Here is a 25,824-nt window from a genome sequence, read left to right on the forward strand (position 1 = left end):
CGTGCATGTATACATCAAATGTAATACTCTATATGTTGACAATCTACACAGAGACAAGTTTTACGTAATTTGCCGTAATGTCGCTCACTTTCATTTCCGGAGACAGGATAAAATTATTCTATGTGAGAATTATCACTTGTCAGAGATTGAAAAATGTTGAAGATTCCGTATACTGCTTTGTGTAAAATGAGAATTCAGGGAGCTTCCCAGATCCGCTTTGGGTTGCAGTATTATGTAACATCCTTCATTTTGTTGGTTTTTGTAGTTGGCTTTTTCAAGCTAGCGTCACCATTCAAAAAACTTAAGTTCTCAGCTAGACATTACAGTGTGCGAATATTTGCAATTGTTGATCCAGAGAGACACAATCAATCTCCTGGTGCTGAAAACAGAAGCCTTTCCTTGCTTTATTGGAAATTTTTCTCCAAAGTCTCTAACCATTATCTTCTTAAGAAATGACATGTTTAAAGCTTTCACAGTAGAAATTTTTTTATGAAAAAACACGAGGAAAAAAATCATATCAATCTCTCTCTCTTCCTCTCATGAAGTGCATTTTGAATTCAAGTTTTTGACACCATTGCGAGAAAATATACATTCAGAACCAAACTGATTTTGTTAGGCACTTAGCTAAGAAGATACGATATTTAATTTTTATGTATGCACAGTTGTGTATTGAAGCATATTGTTTTGTCCTGTCTGTCTGTCTGTCCAAAAGTTTAACTTTGCTCATAACTTTTGAATTGTGAATGATAACCGGGCTCTTATATTTCATATGTGTATTTCTTGTGACAAGACATTTCTATTGGTAACAAAGTTTTTGACTGGAGTTTGACCTACTTTTAAGAAAAGTTAATATAGGCAATATCATCAAAATCATTTAAGGTAAGGCTTTCAAATTTTGTGAATTAATTTTGTTTGACAATGCCTTTCATTTTTTACCTTGGAATCTGATCCAAATTTCAAACCTTTAACTAAAACTTTGCTAATAACGTTTGTGTGGTGAGCCGTATCGGCTACCATGTTTTATATGTACATGAAGTCCAGACCATTTGCTACCCTTAAAAATTGTTCTCCTTTTTCCTACACTTTATAACAGTGATATACTGCACATGTGTTGTGGCGCATGTGTTGTGGACCTTTTTTTTTTAAAACCCAAAAACAATCTGTATTTCATACATGCTGTACCGTTATAAATATCTACCCTCAATAAAAACATCTTATAGAAGGATGACAAGATTATTCTCAGTCCAACCCAAATTTAATCATTATCTCATTGTTCTCCTTTTTGCTACTCTTTATAACAGCGATACTGCGCATGTGTTGTGGACTTTTAAAAAAACAACAACAAACAAACCAAAAACCAATCTGTATCTCATACATGCTGTACCGTTATACATATCTACCCTCAATAAAAACATCTTATAGAAGGATGATAAGATTATTCTCAGTCCAACTCAAATTTAATAATTAATATCTCATTGGAGAAAAACATGGCTCGTATAACTAACTAAATTTAGCTTACTTTCTTTTATATGAGAAATTCTCCTTTGTAATTTTATATAAAATCATTACTCCTGCAATGAAAGGTACAGACAAACAAGACTGGGAAATTCTATTGGATACTGTTTCAGTAACGGGGGTATTTTATCCATGCATATTTCATATACATGTAGGATGAATGTTGTTGTTAAATATAATGGGGTCATTTTATAATTGCAAGGTCAACTTTGAGGTATGAGATGGTAATCTTCTCAAAATCACAGCGATACAAAGAAAACAGCATTCTCATGTTCGAAGTTATTTAAATGTCATCCAAATTGAAATAGCATTAATCTACATGCGATTCCTTAATGTTTGAATGTTTTTATATTATTAGGTCACCTGAGTCACTCAGGTGACCTATTGTCGTTGGTCTTCGCCCGTTAGCAATTTTACATTTTTTTTTTAAAAATTCTTCTTGAAGCCCACAAGGCCAATTATTACCATTTTGGTGTGAAACTTCTTTAGAATATTGTGAAAATTATGATCTATGCTCCCACAGGGCCACATGGGTGGGGTCAAAATTGTAAATTTCCAAAAATCTTCTCTACTCCCACACACAGGAGAAAACCCAAATGCAAGGTTATGATGTCCATGAAGTCCTTTACTAAAATCATGAAATTCATGAGCACTTGGTTAGGGGCTCAGTCTCTAGGATGGAGCCAACATGTCCATTTAGTAAAGATACATACATGTATATACTAAGTATATATATAGTGAAAAAGTATTAAAAATCTTGAAAATTAAAAATAAAGGTCCCTGGGTTTGTGGTTGTAGCCTTAGGATTGGGCCAATATGGCTTTAGTGAAAATTTATTAATTTAAATCTTAGAAAATCTTCTTTCTTTTTTTTTTTTTAATGTTTTTTTTTATTAACCTTCATATTCACAATATTTTTACAAAAGCAAACAATAACAAATACATACATGTACATATATACGCATACATACACACACACACACACATGTACATACAGACATAAATACATATACATGTAGACATATACACATAATAGATTATTTTCAGTTAAGTAAATGATATTCTATGGTCGGTATAACGATCTAGTTCGTCAATACAACCTCGCATTGGGTCAATTTAATGCTGTCTGACGTGTTTCATACCGATTATTAAGCCGTTCTTGGCACACTGATTTTGACTGCGGATAACTCCGTTTACCTGATCAGGATATAGGGCTCACGGCGGGTGTTACCGGTCAACAGGGGATGCTTACTCCTCCAAGGCACTCGATCCCACCTCTGGTGTGTCCAGGGGTCCGTGTTTGCCCAACAATCTATTTTGTATTGCTTATAGGAGTTATGAGATTGATCACTGTGCGTTATCTTTACCTTGCATTAAAGTATATATATTTATATGAAAGTTTTGGGCGTTTTTTATAGAAGAAAAGACAGGTTAGAGATAAGAGTTTGAAAGGAAAGAAGAAAGTCATTTAAAGAGATGCAACACATAGAGAGAAACAGGGCTTTTCATAGCTTATGATGAATGCTCAATTTTTGTAAGGCATTTTTCAAACATTTGTTAAATTCGTTGTACTTACAATTTCTCAGTAAAATAAATTTTTCAGTAAAATAAATTTTTCAACATATAATCGACTAATTACATTCATTTTTAGGGTCTCAAAGCCCAACCTCTTTGAAGGGGTGAACTTGTTTGTATAAATATAGTATTTAATTATTAGAATTATAAGATTTTCCAGACGGTGTAAAACATTATTCAATTTACCAAACAAAATTGAATTTCTGCTTGTTTTTATATCAATATCTAATGTAGACTTTAACCAATGTTCTACCTCAAACCAAAGATCTTTTATTAAATAACATTCTGAAAACAAATGATCTAATGTCTCTGGCAATTGATTGCAGTAAGAGCATAGTGTAGAGTCTTTGATACCACATATATTCAGGTAGTAGTTTGTAGCAGATAGTCTCTGAAGCATTTGGAATTGAAACCACTGCAATTTTGTTTATGCAGTTGTTTTAAAAGGAAGCATATAAATAGTATCCCATTCTTTTCTGCTAAAGTTGATACCATTTTCAATCCATTTATTTTCAGAAGTTGGATATATTTTTTCCCCTTTGAGATAAGGACATTATACATAGCTTTGCAACCTTTCTTAGATGTGAATATTAGTTCAATAGTAGAGGGATATCTGATATTGTAATCTTTTAAAATAATCTTGTTGTTCTGTTGTATATATTTCTTTATTGCTGTAACAAGACCTGAAAACTGGAGGAAGTTTACTTTTCCTGTAGACATCTCTTTAAATTCTGTAAATGACATAAATGAATTGTCCATATTACATAGGTCACCAATGTGTATTATATTATCCTTCGAGAACTCTTTACAGGGTATTTGTAATTTATCAATTTTTTAGATCTGGGTTATACCACAGATGATCACATGCAATATTTTGACGATTATATTTGTCTGCATTACTTATATCAATCCAGCTTTGCAGAGTATCGATCCAAAATTTGTTTTGTCTAGAAAATCTTCTTGACTCTCAGACATGTGTGATGAAAAAGTACATGCATGGTTATGATGTCCGTCAAGCTCTCTACCTAAATTATGAAAATCATGACCCTTGGTTAGGCCTAGGGTGGGGCCAATATGGCTCTCTAGTAAAAATTCATCACCTCTTAGAAAAATCTTCTAATATGAGACTCGCTGACAGGTCTCTATATGGGCTATGATACTCAGATGACCGTTAAGGCCTGTGGGCCTCTTGTTTGAAAAAAAAAGACTCTTATTTTCAGGCATCCAGGTGGATATGAAGTTACTGTTGTGTTACCTGTAGCAGTCTAACCTTGGAATGACCTACTGACCTGGTGACTGCTCGGATCAAACACTTGACTATGAAGCGAGTCATAAGACATGCACAAAACAGCAGGCGACATGTGTGTTTCTCGAACAGTATATAAATAACGATGATTTAACTAATTCGTGGTAAGGACAATACTATCATCGATCTTAAGACCCTGAGATGAATTTCATCTCCAAAACGTCTTCAGAAAACCAGCATTACGTAGCAAGACTTTCTGAAAAGAAAGCTCTATGGGAGCATTTGCCAAATAAAGCTCATTTTCAACTAGTAATTTCCAGTGAGAAATGATTTTAACAATTACAGGTAACTCTCGAATTATCGCCACTCAATTCATCGCCATTTTCGTTATAACGCCGCATTTTTCTAGGAACATTTTTCCTGTTACTTAAAACTCTCGTTAAAACGCCAAATTCGCTATCGCCATTTGCCACAGTGTTTTCATTACAACAGTCTATTTCACCGTGTTAATTATTTCGATAAACCGCCATAGGTGCACGTGGTCAGTGAAGCAGTAAATTGGTCATTATCGATCTCCGGAGTACACCTGGACAGAAAAATCCCAGTAATTGCTGTATTGAATAAACAAGAAAATTACTGGAGATGAACTGTAGTCAAGGTGTTTATACATCATAGAAACACATTTCAATTTAGCTATGGTTTCGCCACGAAAGAGGGTCCTGTTAAATTCCGATGAAAAAAAGCAAATCATTACGTACCAAGAACATCATCCAAAATGTACCCATCAGGATATTGCAAATCATTGTTTATGTGGTTTATGCAAGTAATGACAAAAGATAACTCTTACATATAAAAGAACGGTAACTCTATTTCTTCAAGATGGCGGTAATTCAATTCATCGCCAAATTCGTTATAATGCCATAATTTCATAAGAACAAAAGGTGGCGGTTTATCGAGAGTTGACTGTATATAGAGTTCGACGGCTTCATTGCTACCAGCCCCCACCCCCACTCCCCTCAAAGGTAGATCATTACACTATTTTAATGTAATTTTATTTAATGGCTTATTAAAACACCTCTTATGAAGCATGATTTCACCATCGAAAAAGTGATACAAGCTCTCAATTATTTTATATGATTTTTCACGGAATGATAAAAAAGGGCGTTTTGTTTGCAAATGAGAGATTCTTGAGTCAGAAGTTTGCCGTGATTTGGTGTATGATAGGAATATTTAATAAAGCATGCCTAAAAGATTCAAACATCAACGTTCTAATTTTGTTTTTAGAAAAAAAATATTTTTGAAAATTGAAAACGTTATTTGTTGATATTTTTTATATCTACGGATAACATCTTCAAAAAACATGTCAGTTAGAAAAAAGATATATGGAAGAAATATATTATAAAAAGAAATTGAAACGAAATGACCAAATTTCAGATACAATCACTATATTCATACGAGAGAAAAAAGTACCGATCCCGATCAATATTGATAGAAATTACTAAAATAATAATATTGTTGCTAATTGTATGCACTTTTAATCCAGAAATTGGTTTCCTTTATAGATTCTTTTAATTTGTAAACCATTTTACATCAAGTTACCACTTCATTTCAATTTCTTTTTAAAATATGTTTCTCCGATATATCTATTTTCTAAATGTAATATTTCTGAAGATTTTATCCGTAGATTTCAAAAATATTAGCAAATAACGTTTTCAATTTTCATAAATATTGTTTTATTTAAAACATAGAACGTCTATCTGAGTCGTTCAGGCATGTTTTCTTAGATATTCATGTTATACATCAAATCTCAGCCAAAGTACTCTAGAGTATCTTATTTGCAAAGCACTTTCTCTTTTTTTATCATTCCCGGATAAATCACAAAATATCATATAAAATACTGGAGAGCTTGTATCACTCTTTCGATGGTGAAATCATACTTCATAAGAGGTGTTTTAACGAGCCATAAGTAAATTTTTAGTGTGATGAGTTACCTTTTATTATAGACCTTCGTATCTTGATATAGTTATACATTATAACTACCTATAGTGTTCATATTGCAAATGGGAAATGTTGAAAATGAAATTCATAATGAATTATATGATATATGAAAATCATTAATTTCATCAATTATTCAACAGTTATTGTTCTCTTAAGGTCATTTTGGAAAGGTTAAGGTCACTCAGAACAGATACCTTATATGAGGAAAAAGTTCCTTTTTCCATAAGTTTTTTTTAACAGGTATTGAATATAAATCACATAAATAAGTAATAAGGGAATGCCTTTCAGACAAAGATGAGGAAGAAGAAATTTAGGAGGAAGAAAATTATGTTCACATATAATTCATTAAAACAAATGAGATAGGACATCTAATATGGTCTCTCTAGAGGTACTGTACTTGTAAATAGTTCGAAATATATTTCCTATAATTTCTTTTGAACACTTTCTATAAATAGGTTTGAACATAAGGTCAGTCAACTTAGGAGATCATCACCTTAAATAGTTAATTACAATGACAAATAAACCAATACTGTTTCCTTATTACATTATATTCAAGAGATAGTAAAGCTCATTTTGGTGGAAATTTTTCACCCCAAATCATCTTATTCCTTTCTAATATAGATTAAAAAGATATATGAATGATATTTTTCAACTTTGAAATGTCTGCATGTTTATCAAAAGTTACGCTAGGAGCCAACTTGTATAGCAGATTGAATTTTTGTTCAGGAAGCAAAAATTCAAGGGACATAATTTGAAGATTATAATCGTTTTAAATTTGGAAAGAAGTGAAGATAAATGCATACATTGTTATTTTTGACAGAAAATGACTTGTATGAGTCATTTGGACACATTTTGATTCCTTCCAAAAATGTGAACAAAATGATCCTTACTGTTCCTTTCAACTTTATGACAAACGGGATTATTTCAGCTTCTCCATAGTCAACATCCCATGTTCAGGTAGTACTAATCCATTATCACCTGTATGTTTTCAACTTTATGACAAACGGGATTATTTCACCTTCTCCATAGTCAACATCCCATGTTCAGGTAGTAATATTCCATTATCACCTACATTTGGTGTTGACATTGTACATTGTATATCTCTCAACTGATTCGATAGGCAAGAGCTTGTTCAGCATATGATCAAACACGTTGATCTTACGGGGTTTCAACAGTCTCATTTAAAGTCAGCGTTTCGCAAATTCTATCAACTATAAAGATATAGTTTGCCAATACAACCTGTCAAACCCTGGGTCAAATGCTGTCTGACGTATTTTATACCAATTGTTAAGGCCAATCTTGGCACGCTGATTCTGACTACGGATTACTTCGTTTACCTGATCAGTATATAGGGCTCACGTCAGGTGTGAGTGGTCGATAGGGGATGCTTACTTCCCCTAGGCACCTGCTCCCACCCCTGGTATATCTAGCAGTCCGTGTTTGCCCAACTCTCTATTTCATATTTCTTGAAGGAGTTATGAGATTGACCACTGTTCGCTATCTTCACCTTTTTATACATATATAAAAACGAATTATATTAAATAAAGCTTGGTATTAGGTGGCAATGTCACTAAAGATACGAGAATCTCGAATGGATTTTTGCACAGAACAAAAACTAAATTGGCTGATATCAACATCTTGTGCTTCGTTTCCCCACAGAAGAAAATAACAATCAATAGTTATCTGAGTAAAATACAAGAGACTTCTGAATAATTTGCCTCTGACATGTTGTGATAATTATATTTGTTGCAACTCAATGGCATATTCTCTATAATCGTATTCATATATTTTAATAATTGGATGTTATGGTTCTTGTTTTCATTTCATGGTTATATGATATTTTTAAAAAATTATATTGTTACCTTAGCCAGGTAAGTTCGTGTTCTCTTGTAAATATATCATTTCTATACAATCAAAATTACTGTAGAGTCCATATCTTATGCGATTACTTGATGACCCGTATATGTCAAATCGCGAGAACATAAATTCGCGAGTGCTGTATTGATCAAGAGTCTTTACATGTATTTTAGCAATATGAAAATAAAAGCGAGTAATTTCAATTCGCGAGTGACGTCTCTCGCGAAATTACTCGATAATAAATTCCTCGTGTATATTTCGGAATTTACAATACATGTTTATCAATGATGTTTAATGTGTTACACAAACTATTAGCATCTGTTATCAAATTACTAGATCCAATAGTTTAACAATTTCACACTAATAATATACATATTTGTTTCATTTGCCTACAATTAATTCAGCAACACATCTTTCAAAAGTGTCACGCATTTTATAATTGCAAATATTTTTGCCAACTATTGAAAATGTTTATCTTTTTTTCTTTTGAAATTGAGAGTTAACAAAGATGAAATGATACAGCCTACTCCTATATGTGTATCCCCTAATGACGTAATACAATTTTTGAACGAGAAATTTACTGCATTGTACATGAGCAAACATTTTATATACGCTCTAAAACGTGCCTGCCGCCATTGAACTTTTGAACTTTCTAATAAATGTAATTATAAGATCAAATTGAATTTGACGTATAAGAGATGGATAGAAGAGATCGAATTTAATCCAAAATGACACCGTATCGTGTAGGCCCAACAACCCAATAAAACTTCTCCCCTCCCTGTTCAGCAAAGTTACGTATGAGAATAAAATTAGTCCCTGCCTCATATTTAATTGAAACTGCATGAGGTAATATATATATCATTTTACATGTAGTTAGTAAGAAAGTAGAGCATATAGAATCGAGAGTGAGCAAGGCATGAGGATTGCATCATCTGGAGGAACAGTAAGGGAGGTAACTGCTGCTGAGGGTGATCTGGGTGGAGAAGGGGGAGTAAATTGTTGTAATATACCTGACTGTTGTATATCATCAATTTCTACTATTAAAAATTGGTCATCAACCTGGAAACCTTGCAGATTTTCAAGAAAGCTTCACGTGGGTACGGGATGGGGAAAACAATTTTCTCCTGCATAATTTATAGGTACATACATTAATGTATATGATATTCGTTTCATAATATCAGAAAAGTGTCAGGTTTATCCGTATATCATCCAATAAAACCAGTATTGTAGGCAATTTGTATTCAGTTGCTCAGGATTTTGGAGTCGTTTCTTGTTCTTTTTGTAGTCTCTGTATTGTACAGTATGTACATGTACAATGACAAACACAATGGTACATTTTTTTATATATAATTATAACATTTATCTCAGACGTCAGTACATGTATATGTGACTAAAACTTTATCTAACAAAATAAATTTGTTTTAAGTCCCTTGAACTTTTTTTTATCCGTATCGAGACGTGACCAACCAGCTGTAAGTGAAGACCTATGCATTGCGCTCAGCTGCGTAGCTTTGAGGGTCGTTTTTCTTGCCAACGCCCGTCGTAACATGAGATTTGGTTTTTAAGGGCTCCTCTGAAATACCTGTGACTATTACTTTTAAAGGTCGAAGGGATGGCTAAGGAGCAGTTACCACCTAATTTTGACGAGCGGAGTTTGATCTCATGATCTTTCGGTCACGAACTGGTGTGTCCACTGAACCACCGCCACCCGGTATACTATATTCAAGGTCTCGAGCCTTGGATTTTTTCAGGGAACTGCATTAAAGTGCTTCGACGTTTAAGAAACATTGTATTGAGGTTGTGTCTCTTGTAGATTACAAATGTAAGTGTTCAGAGTACCAGTTTCGGGGATATGGTCAGAACACGGAGTCGGCGTAGAAGGGAAATTTGTCAAACAGAATTGAAAAGTTTTGTGATGGACCAGAGGACACTAGTTCCTGCTTGTTGGCATGGTGTTGGACATTCGTTAGTTATGTAAGATATACTTGTAGTTCATTGGCTGTAGTGGTCTTGAGGGATGATAGGCAGGTGCTCGCCGGCGTAAGGTCTACTAGGGGTTGCATTTAAGGGTTTAGAGATGAGTCTGGACCGATGGTTGTGGAGTCAACAGTTTCAGTTAGGGGAGTCACTATAGTGATTTCAGAGTGTTAGCTGGCAATAACCTATACATGACGTGTGTGTATCCATCTAGTTCTTGGATGGAAGTACATGTATCCTTTATTTACTGTGCAGGAGTTGTCATGTAGCGAGTACCCTTTATGTCGTGTACAGGAGTTGTCGGGTAGCGAGTATTCTTTATGTGTTGTGCAGGAGTTGTCAGGTAGCGGGTATTCTTTATGTGCTGTTCAGGAGTTGTCAGGTAGCGAGTATTCTTTATGTCCTGTCAGTTGATGCATCTTGAGTCTTTGGAGTGTGTCGATCAAAAGGTAGGTCACTGTGGCCTTCTTTTTGGAATTTGACGGCTATATTTGAATACTATTTCACTTGTAAGTTGATGCATCTTGAGTCTTCAGTGTGTCGACCAAAAGTAGGTCACCGTGACCTACTTTTGGACAGTTACATTTAAATTTTCAGGTACAATTTGACTTAACATCATCAAACTTTGTGAATTGATGAATCTTGGTTAGTGAGAATTTTGCCTGTTCTACAATGTATCAGAAGAGTGATTCTAGGCCCATGGGCCTCTTGTTGTTTTGTAAATAACTTTTCCACCATTTTATTTAAATGCAAATGTTACCAAGCATATAATTTAGGATTCAGTTGCATGACAGTAATCACTAATGCAATTGTTTTGTAATCTGTAATTTGATTGGCTAATGCACTGAAACGCAAAGCATTGGACTCAATCGGTATTCCTCGAATGTCACGAGTGCGCGAGACATTCGAGGAGTTCCGATTGGCATTTGACAGTTTCATTATAATGCAATGGCGCAATAACATAACGTCAACATTTCGTAACGTGTTGCTAGTCAATCTCAGTTTGCTATCGTTAAACTAGCAACAACAGTAGGAAAATACAAACAAGTGATGTCATAATTTATTCTTTGGAAGAAAAATAGCAGGTTATACAGCTTAAAATGTGGTATAAAAGTAATTTAATTTCTATATATAATGTTCTTTTGAATTTTTAAGTCACGTGTACACAGCAATCTGAGTTATCGGAATCCTCTCATATTTTCTCATAATGAGGGGGGTTGTTGTTAGTGCATTTTAAGAGTAAATAATACTGGCTCCGTTTAAAAAGCACGTCAGGTTTTGTCCTCCTCCTCTCTCTCTCTCTCTCTCTCTCTCTCTCTCTCTCTCTCTCTCTCTCTCTCTCTCTCTCTCTCCATTAATGACTTTTTATACACTCACTCTTTAGGTCAGTCAGTAGCTACATTCTTGTAATAGATTCGTTGTTTTGATAAGATGTGTCATAGGTGATCATTACTTAATATTCGGAAACGTGCACCAGATTGAAAATAGATCTTAAATTATATTAGCGCAAAACAAAGTAGTAACGCAATTTTTTTTAATTTATTTATTATGAAGAGTGCCAAGTACAACTATTTACATATCACTTAGATGCATCAGGGTCGACCGTCTCCGTAGTGCTTGTAATGGTGATGAAGATGGAGTAACCTAGGAAGTGGATTTTATTTCCAATTATGTTAGATTTTACTAGATCTATGTTAGATTTTACTAGATCTATGTTAGATTTTACTAGATCTATGGAAGTCTTTTTGTTTTGTAAGATGGCATGGTTATCTTCACTTGCCGAGGCTAATGGCTGGCCTAACTTCCTGTATAATTTCTCCCAGAACCCCTGCATTATATACATGAATCTGAGTATGCCCAGACTTAGTAAAGGACTACTAGTATATAGGATAAGGTTCTATTTGTCCACTAATATCGACATTCGTGCTTTTGTATCAACGTTAGGAGTATTTTGTGTAAGAATCCTGTGCAACTTGGTTAACTCAATTTGATTAAAATGACGTCGAATAGAAAACAAGACGTTTTAGCGCCATTTTCAGTATTTTATCGTAAAATGACTATTTTTCACACAGCTCTTTTCTTTTGAATATTAGGGAATATTATTAGCTGCTATTATACATATGTACATGTGCATAGTCTTTTCTCAGCAACACGTTTTTTTCTTTTCTTTAGTTTTAACTATCTTCATGCAAGACGTGTATCCAAGTGGAAAGATGGGCGGGCGAAATAAAGTGCACCTTTAAGTTAATAATTTCCATAAGCGACATCTCAGAGAAAGAAAGGGCTAGATTCTCTCATAGAAAGAAAATCTCTAAGGTCTTGTAAATATGGATATAGAGTGCAATATCCCTCTAGGGAGATCAGATTATGAGACAATTCCTACTCCTTAACTTCCGACATCGATATGGAAAACCTTTAGAGATATTCATTATTAATATTAGGATGATTTATCCGAGGCATTCATCTGCACACGATGCTCATTTGAATAATTACTGTATGCGTGTACTGTAAGCAGGTGATAATATACGGTCTGATTGTAGATGTTATAATTAGCCGTCACATTTGCCCATGGGACGTTCGCAATGACAGTGAAAATTATTAAGACCTTATCTAACGACTAGAGATGCTACAAAATGCATCAAACTGCGAATAAAAATAACCCTAACCTTTAACGTAAGTATAATATCTTCGAACCAACTTTAATCTCGTGCGTAGGCCCGTTTTTATGTGTCTCCAATATATTTTCCCAGCTCTAAATTAAAAGTTCCTTTCTTTTCCTCTTCATTATTTTCTTTTTCTACAAACAAAGATGGAGTTGTTATTTCTACTGCTGCATAAAAATCGATACCTGTAGAGGATGTATGTTATCTTCTTCAGTGAATGTTTGACTTTGAAAAGATTTTCAGAGACAAGAGTGGCATCCAGCAAAGAGAAACCTTTGTAAACTGCTTAATCAACGAGAAAACGTCTTTTCTGACACCTTGAATCACAAAAGCCGCGCGCTTTAACTTCCGGTCTCGTCATCAAAACAGACAGTTTGATGGGTAGGCTGTAATAAAATCGATTCTATGTCTTATAAATAACTAATTTCTGCAAATCTCAGCTTAAGTTACCAAAAAGTGGGGGTTTGTATTGTAAATAAAATTTGTTTTTAAAGAAAACAAATTGTATAGTCCTTGATGGTTTTTAATACATGCACATACAGTACTTGGTCATAAGTATGTTTCCAAAGAAAATTGTACGTGGTATTCACAAACGGTTTTTATGCGGAACCGTAATAAAAATAGTGTATCTAGTTGTTGGTAACATTAAAAAAAATTTCACCCCGTAAAAACCATAACCATGATTGTCAATCGAGGCGCAGCCGATGTTAAAATGGTTTTCAAGGGGTGAAATTTCCAATGTCACCATAAACTACATGCGCTGCTTGTTATATTGTACTGAATTCATTAAACACACTACATAGCAAAGCACAAAAATTCAACTGGTTTTTAACATCTAGATTGTCGTAAAATATGTTACAAGAAACTTTCAACATGGTGCCATTAATAACAATAAGTTACCATGTTCACAGCGCCCCTTTGTGCGATAGTTTCACTGTACATATATCTATATACCAGTCAGACTGTGTCTTTTAATCAAAGGTTTTTCATTCAATATGCCGCTGCAACGCTCTGCAGATCGCATGTTTCTCTTCCAAAACCTACGGCGAACTCTCCGCACAACAGTTTGACGCGTATACGTGTAATACAGGTACATTGTATTTTTCATAATATAACCCATTTCCGGTTGCTAGATATCCTCATTCTGAAGGGTGCACATGTAGTTGTTATTACCACAGTGTTATTTCAAACATTTCTCGGCCAATCAAATTCCAATGCTTTATACATGAATGTACAATAACACAAAGTATCAGTGTGGTGGAAATACTTTAAATAGAATATAATACATGTACATGTGATGTGGTCACAATTCGTTCTTTTGCAACGAGAGATCTTCATTTACCCTCTCCGAGCTCTGTATGTACTGCACGCAAACGAAACAAAGCCGTAATTAAACGTCAATAATTTATGTTTATTTTTTTTTTTTAGCAAATTTGAATTCTGTGATATCAAATACACATTCCCAAGAAAGTCACGGTTGATTGAATTCGATCACACCAAGCGTTCTTATGTCCGACAGACATCAATATATATCCCGATTATGAATATCAAGAATAACACACAGACATACAGTGTATGGGGAATACTGCATGAGCACACCATTCACATACATGTATATACACTCCATTTGGTCTTCATTTAAAATATTTACGAATATACCATAGTCGAATGTTCCATCCAAGAGTGGACGAACATCCATCCCTATGGCACAAATAAACCGTGGGGAAAAAAAACTCTATGGATCGCAGAATTCAAACAGCAAAAAGTGCAAATGGGGGGCATATTTATTACTAAAGTAGAAAGATGTCAATGGTTATCAACCTCTTCATCCATGAAATTTTGTTGCCAAAGCGATCACGACTAACTGTAAATTCACTGTATTATCCAATATAGAATAAATGTGTATATTCTATATATTAGTTGTAAAAATCAAACATTTAACGACTCGAGCCTTGTTTACATAGCAAAGAATTGCGAGTGCTATATCTCACTTATAACTCAACAACTGATATTTAAATTTTGGTTGACCATTAGAAATACTTTAGTTAAGCATTGTAAACAATAAAAATGGTAAAATAAGATTTGAAAATTTTCAGCTCCAATCGTGTCCATGCCACTTGGATAAATATTTTATCAATTAGCAGATACATACCTGTATCAACGTCAGAAAATTGCATTTTCTTCACACAGCATTATTGAAATTTCACAAAAACTGGTTAAAGTGATATACACTGTAATAGTATTCATAAAATTTTCATGAAACTGTTTCTTTAAAAATATACAAAATGTTTGTGAAAAATGAAGGAAATCTATCGCATAATAATTTTGTAATGCTTATAGGAGTCATGAGATTGATCACTGTTCGTTATCTTCACCTTTCATAATGGCCTTGATAAATAATTTAACGAAATAGAGTTATTGTCCTTGGATTCAATATTCTAAAACATATTAATCATTATTCATATATAACTTAGACCTTTGAAATATTTTATGGTTAACAAGATTTTTTACAATAACTATTGAAAAAGACTTCAACAAAATGTACATTGTATGTTCCTATCATGCATAAATCTTGTTAAATCATTGTCTTTGCGAAATCTTATGATGTCACAGGAGGGTGGAACTACGTTAATTAGCTGCTTCATTTTTCAGTGTTTGATTGGTGGAATTAAAGGTTCACGCGTTCTGAAGATTCAACCTATATATACTTTAATCTTTGGATATTATCGTTGAAATAAAAAAGATTTCCGGTCGACAGGGGATGCTTACTCCTCCTAGACACCTGATCCCACCTCTGGTGTGTCCAGGGGTCTGTGTTTGACCAACTAACTACTTTGTATTACTTATAGGAGTTATGATATTGATCACTGTTCGTTATCTTCAACTTTCTTTTAATCAGGCTGTATAACTTATACACATTATGCAAATTATGCGATTTAACTCAGTCAAGCTAATTTCCTATCTAATTATGTATTCTCCGAGTCGGATAGTGAAGTTGAGAACGCCCTATTTTGAAATATTCATGATCACGTGACATTGCACGTAGTCTCGTTCAACCACTCGGCTATCTCTGTAAATCTCGGACAAGCAGAGTCTGGTTGAACGAGACTACATTGCACGTGGAATCTCGAAAGACAACAATTACATGGCGACGTAAAAGCGTGAAGAGCCTGCAGACTGTTAACGAGATACATTCAGCGATAAAAGTCAGTCAGACAGAAACAGGGCAGAGAGAAATAGAGGGGGTGTTAAATTTCATGTTTATCATGAAATTACCATTTAGTACGACTACTTATTGTAAACGAAATTATCATCTCAAATGGAGTTTCTAATGATATTTTTCTCGCGTGCTTGCGCACATCCACCATAAACATCATTCCTTCATAAATAAATCATCGTTTTCTTCTTACATCGAGTAGACCAGTACTCTTTTAATACCCGTATATAATTTGTCAAAATTGTCAAATCGTACTATTTTTCAGTTTTATCGTACTGACAAAATGTTGATCTAGTATTTAACATCGAACAAAATACTGATTAACACGGTACATATACCTTTAATTACTTTTGTTTCCAAACTATCGTGGTTAATGTACGATAGGTGAAGATAACGAATAGTGATCAATCTCATAACTCAAAACAGAGAGTTGGACAAACACGGACCCCTGGGTATACCAGAGGTGGTGTCAGGTGCCTAGGCGAAGTAAGTATACCCCTGTATTTTGAAGCCATTTTCATGTATATGTATATCATTACAACAGTAGTTTTTTGTAAGCATATTTAATTTGGTCATTATTTTTTGTTTTGTATTGTTTCATTTTATTCCTAGAATACCTTAGTATTGATCTCTTTATTTTGAAATCTAACAAAACAATGAGCATATGTATCTTTAAGAATTGCAGTTTGATGTAAAGATCAATTCCTGGATCCGCCCCTGAAGATGTATTTGAAGTGATAATAAATCTGATATGAATTTCCATAGTAGTGAAGAGTTGACAGATGGGCATTAGACATCATCCTGAATGGGTAAAGCACCTGGCTACATACACGTACAGTAATGCAGAAGTCGCTGGTTAAAGTCCTGGTCCAGACATGTATTTTAAATTCATTCCTCTTCCCAGTTGCGGATGCAGACACTTTTACAAGGGGCGCTGAAATAGTACTTTTCCGCTCTAATAGGGAAAGAATGTTAAGACCAAATCACATACAATTTTTAATACAATATAATACAATTTTTAATGATCTTTTTAACCAAGGTGGTTACAGAATCCCTCTCTCCCAGTCGTTAAAATAGAAGATTGATACACGCATTGTTCACAACAGTAACTGTAGCGCATTCATGAGGAAATGGGTTATCACTTCCATTTGTAAAAATATCAAGGGCAAAAACACCGGAAGTGTACATATTGTAAGAATTCAATTGTAGTTGTACAATAAAATATATCTTATAGTAATTCATATCTTCAAATACTAACACCCCTAAAGAAGATGTTCTTTATTCTTTTGATTCAAAATGTACAATAAGAAATGCATATTAATCCCTACCTCTTTTTATTTATAGTGGGGAAGTCGTTGATGTAATTTTCCTTGTGGGGATATTTTACCCTCGCGGAGTTTCTAAAGAACGACAGGATATCGCATAATTCGGCGGAAGAAGCGCGGATTATGGGAATTTAAAAATAAGGGCTTAGGCCTAGCTGTTACACGTCCCTTTAATGTATCGTCTTTTGCTTGAATCTTTGAATACGATATAAACTCTGGATAGCTTTGAGTTCATTTATGGGTTATCGAGAATAATGAGAAAAATCATGTTTATAGATAGGACAAATACAACAGAAGCCAATCCGGATTGATTTCATGAAGCTCTGTTACTTATATGCATGAGTTCAGTGAGTCGGAATTTACGTTTTACAATCGATGTAGACTCGAATAAAAGTAAACAGAACCTTAACTAGACTAAGATACTGATACTAGTATGATCTAGGTTTATACTTGACCACGAGTAATGGCTGAACTCGCACTTTGTCAGACCCGTATAGTAAAACTCACATTATACAAGTCATGCATAAATATACACTTGGTTATAATCACATTTCCATTTCTACATGTTATACCGTGTAATTTCAAGTTTTCAGAATATTTTATATTCCATATTTCATTTACTGAATAACACCGGTTCCATTTTCTAATTAAGTTTGGTTTACCGAATAGAATATGTCTCTTTTCTAATTTTTGAATTCAATTTGTCTTGTCAGATATTTCTTTTATTGAAGATTGTTATTAAACATAACTACAGAACCTCACATCTACATCAAATTGCCAATCCGCTTTCCCGTTTTTAAGAACCACCTGTATTTTCATCTTTGAGTGAACATTCATGAAGCAAGTGTAAACCAAAAATGAAACTTCTTGACTGAAAAATACTATATTATCAAAAATTCTTTTGTGTTTGCCTCTGGACGAGAAAAATCCAGACCTTCCACTATCCTTTATAAAAGTGATATTGAGGCTAGTGACATATGGTGGGACCTTGCTGCTGATGGATGAACTCACGCACGCTGGTAGAATTATAAACATTATTTACCGAATAGACCCCGAACAAATTCTGATCAGATACAGCTCTAGCTTGAGGAATTCTGGCCAACTCGCCCGGCAATCCAAGAATGCAGCGATATAAGGCTTCGACCTTGTGTGGATTTTTCAACGATCGAAGAGCTCCAGATTAAGCCATTATAAAACCCTTCGATAGCAGACAAATCTGTTCACAGTTTCAAATGATTTTGTTTGTTGACGTAGCCAATATAGGTAACCTGTCAAATCGAACCCGGTTCATTTCCACACGCATACCCCTTTTTGAAACGATAATGTCTAGGTAAACTATATCTCTATAACTGTTTTTAATTAAATAACTTGAATGAGATCATCCCGGTTCGGTTAAGAAATAATTCTTTGAATAGTGAACTACATTCACGACTTTCATTAGCCTGGTCCCCACCCTTTTCACTCTGATTTTACACTTCATTTGTTATTGTATATTAAGAGGTGGGGCTGGGCTGGACTAGGCTTTCGTATCATACCATGATTACGTTTCAACACTCAATACAGTGTGGCTTATGATAAATGAAGACTGAATAAATACCTCATATGGGATATTATGAATAGAGTAATTAAAATGTAAACGGGATTCAATTTGACTGGCTATGTAAGATAACTGAAATGAGTTTCGGTTCGCATTGGATTTTAATGAACGTTTGAAGGTATTATTATGTTTGGATACAAGTATAGTAGGAAAATATCTGAGACGACGATGCACGAATACAGTGATGTAATGCATGAACTGCGCGCAGACTTTCTGCGCCGTCCATTAAAGGTTTTATAAGGGGTGGTCACAATCCAAACCTCTAGTAACATGTTCAATTTGAGATTCTAAATCCTAAATTGTTTTACAATTACATGTAATTAACATAATGAAAATAGAGGGTTATTTCTACTTTTAATATTTTTTTCTCTCATGGTGGGATTTTGATAATAAAAACTGGCATCCTTATTCTTCCATTTTCCTGTTGGGTCTTTGTATTTGGAGGGAGATATTTTCAGTTGACGCACTGTTTTACTAACTCATCTAACAAAGCATTATATACAAATCTACAATATGTAGCATACATTACATTACTTTTCCAAATGAAGATGTTCAACTTCTCCACATAGTGTCATTATTGTACAAAATAATTACTTTTCACGATGATCCGTACAAGTATAGATAAAAAAGAAAAGAAATACGAAAACGTTTTGTAAAACGTTGGTGCTTTCGTTTCCAATCTTCAGAAGCTTTACATTTCTGAAGATTGAAGGGGCTTAAGATTTCCTAACACACAGGCGCTTGCTTCCGTTAAAAATTATAAACAATATCTATATGGTAGAAATATATTATTGTGTTTCTTTTTTATTTCACGAACTAAATCAAGGACTTGCACAGTGAATGTTCATACTACCTCTATTAGATGGTATATACATTCAATAATTTAATCAAAGGGCAGGACAATTCATTTGGAGAGGGATTTAATTCCGTTTAACATTTCCGTAATTGATTTTCACTTCAGTGTAATGCAACTAAATTGTCGATGTTTTTTTTATTAACCTTGAATGTGGTCAAATTAAATTGAAGAGTTCGCCAACTTGTTTAAAGATATCTTCCATTGAATTAGAGTATGAATTACTACAATTAGAGTGGGGTCTAATTCAATCGAAGAAAGCAACAATCAAATCTACAAATCAACATAATACAAACATTTGTAGATGTTCCTAATTATCCCGAGATGTATTCTACTAATCAGGAACCTTAACTGGGTTTATAATTATATAGTTTATACGTTACCAATTAGACTGATCGGTCAAAGAAAAGATTTATTTCCGAATCAATGTATAATTCAAATAGATGGATAGAGAGAGACACAGAGAAATATATGAAGATGTCTGTGTAGTATAATTATACAAATAGGACATGTTTTAATTTGCTCCCGAGTAACCATTGAATAGAAGAAAGGGATCAAAATAACGAACAGTAATCAATCTCAAAATTCACACTAATAATAAAGAATACTGAATTAAAAGTAGGACAAACACGGACCTCTGGACAAACCAGAGGTGGGATCAGGACCCATATTTACTAAAGTTCCTAGACGTAGACGTAAACGTAGGATTTACGTCTGACTTAAGATTAGAGTTACGTACTCGTGAATTGGTATTTACAAAACCGTTCGTAGCCGCAAACGTAACTTACGATGTACGATTGCACGTACGCGTGCGCAGTGGCTATTTTCACTTCGAAGCGTAAAAAGTGTGAATTTGCTCATTTACTTTGAATTCCCTGCGCTACCGCCGCATTATGACGAAAAAGAACACAGAATTTTGTGAGAAAGCAACGAATTTCAACGTATACGTATGCCTGCCAACGGCATGTCGATCAACTGTACCGTTATTCAGTGTTGTTTACAAATCCAAATGGAAGGTTCATCAAATTTAACGCATTTGACTTGTGCATGGATCTGCGATGCTGTAGGTGTTCAAAAAGAAGTCGGCATGGACTGACAAGTAAGTTAAGTTGTTTGTGTAGTAATAACCTTAAATGTTTTACCAATGACTACTCGTCACTAGGCCCCTAAATAATGTTAAATTGTCTTCAAGGGGATTCAGTACATGACACATGCACACATGGTAAAATCACAGTCCCTTATTCATTTTGTTCTCAACCTATGTAGCTGCTATAATGCCTGGATCTTAATTTCTAAATAGTGAGCACATATACATATGTGTTAGTTATTTACAATTTGATATGTGCCCACTATTAACACATTAAGACACAAGCTCATTTGTGTACATGGTAACTTCAAACTTTTGACAATACCACAATTGAAATTCAAAATTATTTATCCCATTTTTTTAATTTCATGACTGGAACAACATCAAAGCAGTATCATAGCTACCTGTACACAAGTACGCACATGCTTTCACATCATTTCGCAAAAAGAAAAACAAGAATATTGGTGAAAAATGAATCTAAAATATACATTATATATACAGGCACTAATTCTAAAATGTGTGATTTGTACGTGCCCCTCTATTGCATGGTTATAAAATATGAAAATTATTATTGCTTTAACAATATATACTCCGGGCGAACAGGTAGATAGGGTGAATGGACTCGGTGCCAGATGAGAACAGTTACAGTCTCTTTTAGCATCATTTCAATTATTGCTTGTGCACATCCATGTACAAAACTTTCAGAAAATATTGTGAAACAAAATCGCATTCAAATACAGTTGTATAACTGTGTGAAGTCAGTGTTAATTTATCTAATGTAGAATAACATTGACTATATATTAATTGGAGACATTAGGTGTGATAAAATGTAACATGCACTAGATATCCAAGTTAGCTGACCTCTGTTATTTTTCAAAGGGTCATAAAGGTGGTCAAGAAATAAATTGCCAACAGACAGCAGCATTCCTTGATTTAGATGCATTTCTCTTCATGTCCTCTCCTGAAAGATTTTCCATGATGCCTCAGGGTTAGGATTGGGATGCAAGATGTACAGTACATATATATGATGTAAGTATATCCACTGTTTGTACACATTTAATCATTTCTGCACTTACAAAGTTTTAAAAAATCCAAAACAAATTATGGTACACGATGTAATGATTTTTGTAATGCATTGATGATTAAATCCTTAGGCAAAGATTTAAGAACATAAATTTATGAGTTTTTATGATCAAATTTTGTCCATTTTGCATGTTTAGTACCTGTCTGTCTAAGCATATCTTCACCTTTTTGGCAAATAGAAATTTAACCAATCTAAGGACATACACTATGTTTGTTTGAAATTATTTTTTATCTCCTCGATATTAAAAATTCTTGCATGATTTCCAAAATAATAGCTGTAATTTTGTCACCAAAATTTGAAATCAACACTCAATAAAAATTGCTCTATATTATATATTTCTGATCAGTAATAACACATGTATTCAGTTATTTGAAACACCTTTTAATCTCAAAGCAAGGAAATGAATATATGTAATTTTGGTGATTAAATAATTATTATCTTGCAAGCCAATAATTTTTCTTTATATATTTCTTTACACTAAAAGCGGTTATCAAATGTACTTTTATTAGGTCACCTGAGTTTACTCAGTAACCTATTGCAATTAGTTTTCATTTGTTGTGTGTTAACAATTGAACATTTTTAACTTCTTAATAACTACCAGTCCAATTCTTTTCAAATTTGGTATGAAGCATCATTGGGACAAGTGGTACCAATTTTCAAAAATCTTATCAAGAAACACACATATATAAGAAAAACTAAATGCATAGTGATGTAGAGCAGGCAGGCCTCTACCAAAATTGTAAATTTCATGATCCCCGGGGTAGGGGTTCTGACCCCAGGGCGGGGCAAATCTTGTTATATAGTGTTTATGTGTATAAAACACTTAAATTACATCTTCTTTAATGCTATTGATACTAAATTGAAACTAAATGGATAGATCAGGTAGTCTTTTACCAAAATTGTAAATTTGATTTCCCCCAGAGTAAGGGTTTTGACCCCAGGGTGGTGCTAAACCTAGTATATAGTATTTATGTGTAAGTTTGCTGATACTGTATAAAATATAAATGCAGAAAAGGATGTACAAAAAATGGTGAATTTCACAACCCAGGGTTATGACTTTAAGATGAGTCCAAATTAGTCATATCTTTTGATGTTTTCATGTGAATACACCTATTTAAAGCCTTTCATCAGTGTATGCACTTTGAGGGATGTGAAGTTTTAAGAACACATCTTGTGTTTTATACTGTTGCTGAACATTAGAATATAATTAGCTTAAATATTTAGAACAGGAAATTTTTTCTAGATTTCATTGTCCATGGAAGTAATGATACTTTTCCACTAGTATTCAGGTGACCGATGAGGCCTGTGGGCCTCTTGTTAGGTTTCTGTTGAGTTTTTTTGTTTGTTATTTTTTTTTATTTTACTAAAGAAATATTTTTATTAGTCAGTAATACATATTCCTTTGCCATTGGGCGATTTTGAGAGATAAAAATCACTTTCACAGCAAATATGCCCCTTTATATTTATAATGTTGTACTACCATGTATTATATGTCAGCCTGAGTAGCTCAGTGCAAAGGTACCAGGTTCAATACTCAATTGTGCTAAAGATTTTTCTCACCTTTGCTACAGTAAAATCCCATTCATATACCTTACTGCAGTACATATCAGCTGATTTTACATTTTTACTTGCCACAACCAGGAACTATCAAAATATGTTAACTCTAGACTAATTAAACCTGAGAATTTTGTAGAAAGAAAATAGAATGCAAGTGAATTGTACCTGAAATGTCACAAAAAATTATTTTTTATTTATAAACGTGAATGACCTTAACTGAAACTTATCATTCTTGGTTAAAAAGTATTTTTTTTCTAGTTTGGAAAGAAGCCAATTTCATTACAAGGGGAATGGTTAATGAAAAAATACTAAAGTTGACCTTGGGGTCATTTGAAATCTTTTTCTTAATATGGGCTCTTGGGTTATAAATCATTAAAATTAGAAATTGTAGGTGATACTTAATGATATCTTCCCAGATATGGTGTACGGTATATATAGATATACAAATAAAATCAGTATTATCACAATTTTACAGTTTGTTTAACTAACAATTATGTTGCATGTATTTTTCAAGCCTTATGAAATTTGATTGCAGTGTAATGACAGTTGTTTATTTAAATCAATGTAATACTATTATTTTTGTAGGTCTATGGGTACATTGCAGTAATGGCCTGAAAAATCTTTTGCGAAACCAAGAAATGTTCATCTTCCATTGCCATGATTGTGTAAAAGGATGAGCAGAGGAATGATTCAAAAATATATGGCAGGATTGAGAATCTAACCCATGACCCGTAGTCTGGTACTCTACCCACTGATCAATCCATGCTGATGGTCCATCTGCTACATTGATGTCATCTTATATATTTATTTATTCATTGATATCATGGACATTTAAAAATTGACAGTAAAATGAAAAAAAGTTTGATATTCAGCAAAATAGAATTTGTTACAATACATGTTTAAGAAATTAAGTACATGTACATGCATTGTTATGCATACAATTATGTACATATAATTATATTTGTTAATAGATAAATTTTTAGATGAATTTTCATGTTGTTATTGATATTGACATGTACATGTATTACTTCCATTTCTAGAATGATTTTAACATCTTGATTTTAAAAAGATGACATAATAAATAAATCTTAAATATTTGTCAACAAAGTTGTCTGGTGGGTTAAAATTTGTAAAGAGGAGCATTAGTACATATGTCGGTTTAATGTGAGAAGCCTTCAGGATGAACTTTTATTAGTGAGATTTTTATAAATTGGGGGGGGGGGGGTGGGCTTCAACAAAATAATATGTATGTTGAAGGCATCATCCTTGGAGTTTGGTAATATACACTGCAAAGACTTTTACCTAGCTGATCACATATAAAGGTGAATTTCATACAAATCATGAATGGTAGAAAGATTCATATATATGCATTATCAATGAAGGTTTGACTCCTGTAGGATTATAGTTAAAGGAAATGGCACTCTGAAAGATTGAAAGTCTACACATGACTACACTAGTAGGCATCACAATTGCTCTCTGAAACAAATTACACAAAATTGTCTTCTTGGAATGAAATGCATATCTTTTTTTTTTAAAGAAATATTTATTTAGAGGCTCATTTCCCTGTTGTGTAAGTTACAATGTAACAAATAGTTATTTGGACTACCAATATTTGCTTATGACCACAAAGTAAAGATCACATATATATAAGTAGAAATAGTTTTTCTATAGCTGTCGATCACCATGTATTCTTGTACACACAGTGACTCTTTTCTTTTCAAATCTAAAACATTGCATGTTTGATTGCATATATATACACATTAATTCCACCATGTTTGGAAAATTAAAAAAATGTATTTCCCTGAAAGATGCTAGACCTACCCTATATAATAAGATAAATGGCAAATATTCTTTTTTTTAAATAACCTGCATGACTAAAATAAAAAGCTTCCCAATTATTTCTAAAGGCAAGGTTAGATCCACCCAGTCTGATTAAAATCAAATTTCGCACTTTGCTCGATATACGGACAGCGACTGTCCGTATATCGAGCGAAGTGAGAGGTTTACTTTTAAATCGGACTGAGATCCGCCACAAGGTAAATTAGATCGGGCTCAAAATTTTGAGAATTGTAACACAATTACAGATGATCTCTAAGAAAACGATAATCTGAATAAATACAATTAATTTGTGTATTACTAACCAGCTTATATGCATCTAGAGGGTTTGTAAGGTCTTTACGCAAGAAATTATCGATAAAAATGACAAGTCGCCATTTGCTTTGTTTATTCTTAAAGTTACGATCAGCTTACGTGTACTAGTATAGCACACGTAGA

General features: G+C 33.6%; 1 long non-coding RNA gene across 1 annotated transcript; it reads left to right on the plus strand.

The window, feature by feature from the left end:
* The first annotated feature begins 20,518 nt into the window (after nt 1-20,518).
* Nucleotides 20,519-24,542, plus strand: LOC125677121 (uncharacterized). Its single transcript, XR_008798447.1, has 3 exons — nt 20,519-20,921; nt 21,789-21,938; nt 24,136-24,542. It is a non-coding gene; the product is annotated as an uncharacterized LOC125677121 (long non-coding RNA).
* Nucleotides 24,543-25,824: the final 1,282 nt, after the last annotated feature.

Source organism: Ostrea edulis, chromosome 9 (genome assembly GCF_947568905.1).
Source record: "Ostrea edulis chromosome 9, xbOstEdul1.1, whole genome shotgun sequence".
Lineage (NCBI taxonomy): Eukaryota > Metazoa > Mollusca > Bivalvia > Ostreida > Ostreidae > Ostrea > Ostrea edulis.